Source organism: Paralichthys olivaceus, chromosome 23, assembly GCF_024713975.1.
Source record: "Paralichthys olivaceus isolate ysfri-2021 chromosome 23, ASM2471397v2, whole genome shotgun sequence".
NCBI lineage: Eukaryota > Metazoa > Chordata > Actinopteri > Pleuronectiformes > Paralichthyidae > Paralichthys > Paralichthys olivaceus.
The window spans coordinates 447,451-458,116 of NC_091115.1; the positions used below are offsets into that span (position 1 = coordinate 447,451).

A 10,666-nucleotide genomic window follows, 5' to 3' on the forward strand; every position below is an offset into this window, starting at 1 on the left:
AGGGTAATTGCTGAGCTGTCAGGTGAAAGTGTTTGATGTTCAGGGGAGCGTTTGTTTCGCTGAACATCGTCATTGTTCCCGGCCGAGCCGCGGAGCAGACCGTAATGACAGGGAGGCCGAAGCATCCTGCAGGCGCACGTTCACTATTTATGATGTTTAGAACAATTAAATTAAAGCAGACGACAGAGAGGTGGATTCAACGGGCACAGTGCATGTGATGAAATCTGTTTATGGTGCTTTGAGCGCAGCGTAGGGAGGGGTATGACTTCAGAGCTGGGCGGGACATCGACATAGGTGGTTGCTTTGGGCACAGAATGTCGGGGGGGGCACCGCAAGAGCTCTAATAACATTTGATCACTGTGGTTAAAGTGACAATATCAACATTTACAGCGTTTCAATTACAGTAATGAAGATTCAGCTTCATCTCAGCTGTCAGTCACCAGCTGACGGAGCAACTCTCACATGTGTCATCGTCTGGACCCAGACATTCACCCTCTGACTCACCTCTAGGGTCACCTCGACCCGTGACGTCTCCCCGGAGGTCCCTCAGATTCTTCTTTCAGCTGATTTTAGCCTGTGGCGGATATTTCTGCTCCATGACCTCCTCTGCCTCTGAGCACCAGCATCTATTGTTGCAGTGGATGTGAATGTGGGGGAGACCTCGGTGAAGTGAAGCTGGAAAAACACATGAAGAGACGAGTAAATGACTGTGTGTGTGTGTGTGTGTGTTGAAGGCAGCTCTGGCAGCAGCAGCTTCTCTTTCCTGACACGGAGGCTTTTTATGACCTCTGTCATTTTGGTCTGCGGCCGTGTGCCTGTGGTCAGTCACTGTCTTCCTCTACTTCTCCTCCATAATTCTCCACTTAAAGGATCGACAGGCAGAAACATAAAAACTACAAACTGTGTTTTTATGGCAGGAAACCAAATCTTAAATTATCGAGTTTCACAGTGACAGAGAAGCTGAAAACTGTGACGGGACGATGAAAATAGTTACAGTCGAGGTTTCACAGTCATTTTTAGAAACAGCATGAACTGTGATGAAGACGTGGAGTCAGACGTCAAGAGAAGAAGCATCGGACTCAGGACTCGTCCACACCTGGTTTGTTTCAGAGCTTCAGACTCGTCAGTTCAGTCTGAAGCTGAACATCAGGTGTGAACGATTCCTCAGACCAGAAGAGGAGTTCTGGGTCTGGATCAAACTGAACCACGGTTCTGTTGGTTCACAGTGAAAACACTTTGTTGGTTGATGATTCCAGTCTCAAGTGAACTTCACCTTCCTCCTGAACAGATGTTGTGTTCTGAAGTCTGTTTGTTTATAGAAACGCAGGACGATGTGTCTGCTGGTAGAATCTTTGTGTTCTTCAGTGATCAGACAGAGTCTCAGTTTTTACCCAACACACTCACATTCATCCAGAGCTGCAGTGTCGTAAAGACCCCCCCCCTGCAGAAAAACCTGCACACAGGTATGTACCACATGAAAGTAACTTCTTTACTGCTAACAGGATAATTAAAGCTCGCCCTGAGGCCTCGCCTTCCACAGCAGCGTGTGCACATGCACACACACACCAGCTGCAGCCGGCAGACACCAACACATTTTTACAAGAGGAAACGGCGTGAAGCGCGAGCACAACGGCTCTGTGTGGTCTGAACGCATCTCACACCCCCCGTACCTGTCCACCCCCACCGACCAATCCCAGCCCAGAATTCCCCCTGCATGTTGTAATACGTGTTGTGGGTGTCTGCCTTCAAACATGGGACCAGATTTACTCTTTGATTTGTCAAGGAATCAAAAATCATTTAGACTCGTCCAGTGAAAATCAGAGAGTCGCGGTTTCATACGTCACAGACCTGAAGAAGTAAGAGGAGCCAGCTGAAGCAATTATTTTACTAAGGTGCCAAGTCAGAGCTGGTGACCAGGACCAAGGTTTATCTACAGTTAGCACATTATTAGCTTAAGCAAGTCACAGCTTCTTTTTCCTCTTGTTTGTATTGAGTCACATCTGGTTGCCGTTGTGTTTAAGATACCGGATATTGGCACATCGGTTTTTCTGAAAACTTAGACATCAGGCTTTAAAAACACATGTTGAACCCATGTTGACTCTTCAGCATCAATCAGCTGGACTCCTGACCTGCAGCGTTACAGGAGGTCAGCGACGAGGTGCAGACTCAGAGGTGTGGGCAGACAGTGGTGACAGACCATCAGGTCCAGAGCCCCCCCTCACATGAAACAGGAGCTGGAGGAGAAATCCAAGACGGATGCTGGACCCCCCTCCTCCTCCTCCAACTCCTCTTCCTCTCTGAGTTGGCAGAAGTAATTCATCATCCCGGCTGTGAAGGTGTTAGAGAGAAAGAGGACTCCTCCTCTGCAGCTTCATTCAAAATGAACTAAAACAGGAAAACGCTGCCCAGAAACCCCGTGGATCTACAGAGTATTTTCACTTTCACTGACAACTGCGAAGTTTGAGCCGTTTAAGTGATTTAAAACAATTGAAATATTAAGTAAACTCAAAATGTGGGTTGAATTTAAATATATATGTCAAATAAAAATCACCCAAACCCCACAAACTAACTAATGTCGTGTTGAATTTTAGTTTTTTTAATGTTAAAAAAACAAATCTTACGTCAGAGATGAAACTGAAACATCACAAGTTTAAAATCTCTGGATTTTACAGAAGTGTCTTTGTTTTTTTGAAGGAGGAGAAAGATTTACAGATTATTAACGTCTCAGACTGAAAAATACTCAAAAACGTTTAGAATTAGGACCTGGAAAGTGTTTGTGTTCATCTCAGTGACTCGAACAATCAGCTTAAACACAAGGAGCGTTCAGGTGTTCAGAGCACAGCTGTGCAGCCTGGAAGACATTTTTATGTCTCTGACTTCAAACGTTAAACAGCCTGTTACACATGTTCAAGTCCCCCTCCCCCTCCTCCAGTGTGTCTGTGTGATTTTTATTTACTCCCTCAGTTAATGTCCGAGCATTAACTCAGTGCAGAGGGGGTGTATTTTATTCTGAAAATCTTCCAGTGGACTGTAAACTCTGGCAGACGAGACCTCACCTATTTTACTTTGTGGAGTCATGAGAAGAAACATTTCCTCCTGAATGTGCCGGTAAATTCAGAATCAGTGTGATGGACGAGTGTTTGTATCGGAGAAAATACCTCGCCTCAGATTGAGCGTGTCTTAAAATAACTGCATGCCGAGGGAGCGTCAATTAATTTTTCCACACCACCACTGAACAAAACTTTCCAAGAATTATGTAATTTCATCTGAAGAAGGGACTCACCCTCACCCCTGCACAACGCCCCCTTATGGAGAACAATACAAAGTGCAGGCAGAGATTTAGATCTCTCTCTTTATGAAACAAGAATCAATGAATTCATCTGTAAACAAACCACACACCTGACCTATGTGAATGTATTTACACACACACACACGTACACACAGGTAAAAGCCCCCCCCGCAGCAGCAGGAGATTGTCCGGGTCCGACTGGTTCACAACAACAGGACTTGTGAGGAACGAGGGGTGGAGCCTGTAGAATAGCAGGAGGGGGACATGACGTGCACTTGGTGCTGGTGTCATCATCATAACGACCAGAATCATGTTCATGCTTCAGGACACACAACATAGATATCATGCTAGCTGCCAATGCTAAAGACAAGGAAATAAAGTCTACAACCAGATGTACACCAAGTTCACCAGCTGACCCCGTGTGAGTCCAGCGTCAGACTTTATCTGAGCGGACGAGGAGCCAGCAGACACACAAACACTCTGAGGTTCATGTTGACAATCAGTGGCAGGGGATGACGGGAGCTCAGGTTTGCTCTGGTTCCGCTGAAGTCTGGAGTAAGTGATAAAGAGTGTGAGGTTTAAAACTGTAGAACGTGGACGTTACTGACGCGTCCGTCCATCTTCACTCTCTGGTTCATGAATCAACTCTGACACGAGGCCACAGACCTAAACATCTCATAATAATCTTGTAAATATTCAGAGGAGAAGTCGGATCTGAACTCAGCGTCTCTTCGCTCTGTGATTTCTTTAATATTTGATATTTGGCTGCAGCTCGTTCAGCAGCAGAGAAACTGATTTATCAGCATAAGTCATGTAAAATGAGATGCATGTTGTCGCCACCTCTCCTCAGAGTGTTGACCTGTGTGTACCTGTGTTGTTAAGTGTACGGTGGGGGTCTTATATAAGCCGTCCTGATGAACAGGAAAAGCTCGCCGCTCTCTGACTGATTATGTTGCTCTAACTTGTACAAATATTTGGAGGCTGATTATTTTGGAAGTGCAGTTTTTTTTCTCTCACCTGAAGTTGGATAAATACAGCGAGGAGGACCTGTCCGTCTCCACTGTGACGGAGGGGAGGGGGGCTGCAGCGCCGCCGGTGGGCCAGGTGAGACGAGCGGAGGCTGACGGAGACCAGAGGGCGTTTGGCTCGGAGCTCAGAGGGTCACGGAAACTTCTGGAAGTCGTCTGAGGAGGGGGAGGATGGAGGGGGAGGAGGGGTGAGTCAGAGAGGCCACACACACAACATATAACATAAAACCAGCCTTTTCTACTCATGTTCTATTTTTATCTTACTTGTATTTATACTTTTATTTTTCATTCGATTCAATTATATTTGAAATACTATTCATGTTTTACACTGTGTTTTTATATCCTAACATTTAAGACTAAATTTATTTAACAGTAAGTGAATATAAAGTATTTTTATGTACATACATATATATATATAGTATTTTACATCACGCTAGATATAGTTTCAAATATTCTTGTTTGTTGTTGTTGGCTTCCATCACATTTACACACATTGCAGCCATGTTGGGAATCGAACCACTGACTTTCTGGTTAGTGGATGACCCACTGTATCTCCTGAGTCATGCTCCTAAATTTAAAATAGAAACACACTGAGTTCTGCTGCAGCAGATTAGACGTGATCCGGTGAATGATCTGACTCACTGACTCAGACGCTTCACGTCTGGTCTCCGTCTGTGACCATGTGAAGGTATTTCCTGTAGAAACTGGTCTGAAGGTCAGAATCACAACACGCTAACGACTCGTCCATCACGTCTCTTTAAAACATCTGTGTGAGCACATGACTCAAAACATCCGTTTAGCTTCTTTTATTTCTCCATTTTATAATTTGATTTGAAAGTTTTCTTTCTGCTCCTGATTAAATATACGACCAGTTTTTCTTTTGCTTCTTTGGTCAAAGTTTGTCTCATATTTGTTCATCTTTCTCGTTTGTATTCACACCAGCAGCTGTGATTCTTTCCACTTCACCTCAGAAGAACAGAGTGGAGCAGGTTTCTATCAGAGCCGAGGTGTTTTCTACTCGTCACAGTCCAGGAGGTGGAGTGAAAGTAGGTCTGAGCTGGTTTCTCTTCTCCCTGTGCTTCACCTACTTTCTGAGCCCCACAGTTGGACACAATAACGTCTCTGTTGTGAGGGGTAATTATTTGGAAAATGGCTGGTGACCACACCTCGGCCTCCTCCAACAGCCCCATTAAATGTGACGTGGGCGAGCGGAGCGCAGGAATAATGGCCTGTGTGGTTCACAGTGGGACCTTTAACCAGAGGATGTCACTCCACATTTTACCCCCATTAACACATTACTGACACGTGTACACTCATGTGTGTTCACCCGTGTGCGTGTGTGTGTGTGTGCAGCGTGGGATGATCCCAATCGACTCGGAGAACAGCGGCAGTTTCCCTTCCCGATGGCGACTCATTACATAACTGCTAAATGAAGAAAGTGGCTGAGGGAAATTGAGATTTATTTCAGCGGTGGAGTGGGCTGTGTGTTTTGGACCACAGGGTTATTTTCTAAACATGACGGGAGCATGTTGGTCAGGAGGAGGTGAACAGCGGGCTTTTGTGGCCGGCCGCGGGGCTAAGTGTGTTTAGACTTGTGGTTTTAAAAAGAGGACGGGGGCCTTCAATGAGACGGAGACGATGAAATGGAGCGAACAATACGAGCAGACCTGCTGCTGCACAGTCCTGCACCGACACTTCACTGATGCTTTCATTGATTTACTGCTGGGATCTGCAACATTAAACCTCCACTCACTGAAGTCAAGGTCCTGCAGCTACAACACAGTATTATCACTATTTACAAGATACAAAGCACTTTGATTCATCCTGAATCTTACTGTTTCAAATACTTTACAAAGTCTTGAATTCATCAAAACTAACTGAGCTGTGTCACAAATTAGTGCATTGGAAAGTAATTAGTTACTGAAGAAAGTAACTTATTACTGCAAAAATAAAGCAGCTATAGATTATCTTATAGCTGTTAGCTCATTTATCTGTTAGCTTCATATCTTAGTGTTAACATTAGCTGTTAGCTCATTTATCTGTTAGCTTCATATATTGGTGTTAACATTAGCTGTTAGCTCATTTATCTGTTAGCTTCATATATTGGTGTTAACATTAGCTGTTAGCTCATTTATCTGTTACCTTCGTATATTGGTGTTAACATTAGCTGTTAGCTCATTTATCTGTTAGCTTCATATCTTAGTGTTAACATTAGCTGTTAGCTCATTTATCTGTTAGCTTCATATATTGGTGTTAACATTAGCTGTTAGCTCATTTATCTGTTAGCTTCATATATTGGTGTTAACATTAGCTGTTAGCTCATTTATCTGTTAGCTTCATATATAAGTGTTAACATTAGCTGTTAGCTCATTTATCTGTTAGCTTCATATATTAGTGTTAACATTAGCTGTTAGCTCATTTATCTGTTAGCTTCATATATTGGTGTTAACATTAGCTGTTAGCTCATTTATCTGTTAGCTTCATATATTGGTGTTAACATTAGCTGTTAGCTCATTTATCTGTTAGCTTCATATATTGGTGTAAACCATAGACTGTATATATCTGTATTATGTGTTTCCATTAGCCATATAGAGCTAGCATTAGCTGTGTAAGTGTTTCCATTAGCCATATAGAGCTAGCATTAGCTGTGTAAGTGTTTCCATTAGCCATATAGAGCTAGCATTAGCTGTATTGTGGATGAAGACGTTCTACTTGTTCTTGTTTCTCTGATAAACTTGATTTTATTATTTGATGTGAACTCACCAGTTTAGTGAGGACCTCACTGTCGGCCATCTTGACTGTGGGCTGACTGTCGTCCTCACAGAAGATAAAATGAATGAATGAATTAAAAGTGATGATTTGAGTGCTCAGGGCGGCTGCAGCAGAGACGTGGGTCGTCATCACAGACACAATGTGATGAGTGTGGAGCCGTGAGCGTAGCGAGCAGGAATGCTAACAGACCCAGTGACAGCAGGAAGAGGAAACAGGGGCTCAGGCCAAAGGTTCTTCTGTTTGGGTTCCAGACGCCGGGTTTGAGAACGTCTGAGGAACTGAGAGCAGAGTTTGGCAGACGACTGATGATTGCAGACTCTCTGGTCCAGAAGTGACCACATGTTGATGTTGAGGCAGACGTTTGGTTGTGAAGTGAAATCTGGGATTCTCCTTGACAGAGATAAACAGAAGACATTTTCTTTTCTTCTTCTACTGAGTCGTTGGACTCAAACCTCAGAAAACTGAGTTACCCATCACCCCGGTGGCCGTTCAGTGAACTGCAGGCAGCTTCCTTCACAATCGTGGACGGTTTGTAAAGATGTGACTTGTTCCAGAGGACAGAGGTCTCACGTCAGCTTCACTTTCCAGACCCGGAGTCTACGTCCATCTTTAAAGTCTGTTCATGTTTGAGTCTGAATCGTCCACCGGTGTCACAATAAAAGAATAAAAGCCAGAGGAAACAGAGTTCGTTAATCAACCCTGACGAACATGAAACATGAGGAATGAAGAACGTGGCAGCTTCAGACTGTGTGTGTGTGTGTGTGTGTGTGTGTGTGTGTGTGTGTGTGTGTGTGTGTTCTTGGTAGTGATTATACTGTTGTGTTTGTGTGAAACAAAGTGACGCCTGCTCAGAAGCAGCAGGAGAAACTTCTCCATCGTCAACTTGTCAAACAGAATTTAAACAAACTGTGACGCAGACTTCATAACATTATTTTATAACAGGATCTGTAAAGTTCAACTTAAAGGTTTATTTACCTGCGTCTGACATATTTTATCTGCCAGAGGACAGAATGATTTTTAACCACGACCTGGACGTTCAGATATCAGTCTCGTGTTTTGTCATCGTGTCACGTCACCCAGCCTCTGTGTTGTTGTTCATAAGGCCAACTGTTGCCAAAAGCCAGAGTTAGAGCTGCCGATCAGCTGCTGGGACGTTAAAGTGAAGCCGAGTCTGAGCGGCAGCCGCACTGAAAAGGTCATTACGTCAGGTGAGGAAAACGCTTCTCAGAGCGGCCCGAGGGGACGACTGTTCCCATGACAACGTCACGTCCACATGTTCCACCTGACAGACCAAAAATATCACCACCGTGTTCAACCTACAGTCGAGTCTCCTGTCGACTCAGTTTGAAAATGTTTCCTCATCACAGGCTAGTGTTACACATTTTAGTTTTCCAATGATTCCAAACTGCCATTAAATGAGGTTGATTCTTGTTGCTGCAGTATCGAGGTTCTGCAGATACAACTGGTCAACCAATCAGGAGTCAGTGTCAGCTGTCAATCATCACGTCTCCGCCTGTTTTTATATCATCAATAACTGATTCAAACCAAACTGATGAGAAACACTTGAACAAACATCAGAGATGAGAACGAGCTGAAACGACAGAAACTTCTTTACAAACATTTATTTAACGTCTACTTTGAGTTTTTAGTTTGGTCCAGACACCAGGGGGCGATCCAGATCATTTGGCTTTTCAGAGCAGTGATGTCGACTTTCTTTGTTTACAGATTATGGTTCATATTTGCTTCCCTCACATCCGTCCTTCCTAATCTTTCTTATCCTTTATCTCGTCTCTGTCTTTCTGTCCTTTTCCTTCACATCTAATCTGAAGTCACAGAAATCTCCTGAATCTGGACAAACATCACTTTCCCTCCTCCTGCAGCGTCTCCAACATCTGCTGAAGAGCGATAAACAAATCTGCGAGCGTCTCGTGGCTGGAGAATTTTCCGGTTGGTGCGGTTCATTCAGCTTCTTTTCCACAGAATCAGTTTATTTGGAAAAGACTCATCAGGAAGTGAGAGTCCAAACAAAATCCAGTGATTGTAAATCTGAACACGGCTCCGTCCGTCCGGCAGGTCTGTGGCTACCTGCCTCCTCAAAGCTCTCACACTCACAGGAAGGTGTGTCGCCCTTTATTATGCCACCCAGAAGACACACACACACACACACACACACACACACACACAGATTCATCCAGCAGCAGAACAACGAGTCCAAACTGTCTCAGTCATAAAGAGAAGAATGAGGAGGAGGCCTGTAAACCACACAACCGAACTATTGTCAGAATTTCCCGACGCAGCGACTTGACGACAGATCAGTTTTCATTCAGGTGATAAAATCCAACCATAGACTGTAAATAAAGACCAACAATATGACAGCGTCTGTTTTTTATGTGAATACTTTACATAGTTTTCTGTCTCTTCAACCGTTCTGTCCTCAGCAGCCACTGTAGACGTTCCCGTCTCGCCTCGTTAAACACTTCAAACATCCAGCAACAGACCCGGGAGCAGCAGGAACAAACACATTCCTCCTCACTAACTTTTCTATTTTTAGGTTTTAAAGTCAGGAGACGTCGAGGTACGGGGTCATCGCTCCCACCCCCCCACAGCTGCCCAGATGTGTTTCCCATCCTTGGTCCAAACAGACGACTGCACCAGATCCTGTTTTCTATTTAAAGGAACGTGTCCTCACCTCACTCACCTGTTTGTTTGACCGCGGCCCCTCAGGACCAGACCACGTTTAAAAGAAGTCCCGGAGAAACGTCTTCAAACTAAAGCCATTCAAATGTTCAAACACGTGTTCATCACATGGTTCCTCAGTGACGGACACGCAACGCAGACGTGTGACCTTCAGCAGGAAAATAAATGTCAGCGAATATCACATGGTTTGTATTGTTAATAAAGTTGTGTTGAATCCAGAGACAGTTTATGAAAACAGAGGTAGACAGAAAACGAAGCCGGTGAGGAAGTGTCTGAAACCTGTCTTCTGTGCAGTGACCAGCAGGAGGCGACTCCACAGGTAGTTTCTATAGAAGTGGATACCACAGTGTGATTGACAGCCAGTACCGTCCAATGGGTGCAGGTGGGCGTGTCCTTTGAAAAACCAAGATGGCGCTGAACACAATGTCAAAGTGAGGCTTCAGGACAGCAGCTGACAAACCGACAGGTGACGTCACCGTTCGAGATGAAAGTCGTAAACTTTACTCACTTCTGAAGAAAAGTCGAATAAAAACTGACGAGAAGCAAAAATCTGACGTCCGAACAAGAGAAGAAGAAACACTGAGACACATGCACCCGAGCAGCAAGGAGCTTATAACGGGGTTCACCAGGTGGGAAATGCAGGGACAGGAAACAGGTGAGCAGTGGTAATTTGACTCAGAACCAGGAAGTGAAGACAGAGAAAATGCTGGTGTTGGCAAAATAAAACAGGAAGTGGATAAATGTGCCAAACTTAACACAATGTTATAAAACCAATTAGAAAATATGTTGTAAATAAGATAAATGCAAAAGAATCAAAGATGATGGAAACAGTTCATCATCTCTGATTCTGAATCTGACTAAAAACACAGAGTCTTGTAAC

General features: G+C 44.2%; 1 protein-coding gene across 6 annotated transcripts in view; it reads right to left on the reverse strand.

The window, feature by feature from the left end:
- Positions 1-10,401, reverse strand: part of pthlha (parathyroid hormone-like hormone a) — a 54,660-nt gene extending 44,259 nt beyond the window's left edge. For 5 of the 6 annotated variants that reach the window (XM_069519918.1, XM_069519914.1, XM_069519916.1 and 2 more), the window contains exons 1-3: positions 7,081-7,490; positions 4,307-4,473; positions 505-675 (exon numbers count right to left, since the gene is read on the reverse strand). The gene's annotated coding sequence lies outside the window, so the exon portion shown is untranslated. Of the gene's footprint in view, positions 1-504; positions 676-4,306; positions 4,474-7,080; positions 7,491-10,294 lie in introns of those variants that run through there. The other variant, XM_069519915.1, reaches the window with a different exon arrangement.
- Between the last annotated feature and the right edge of the window lie 265 nt (positions 10,402-10,666).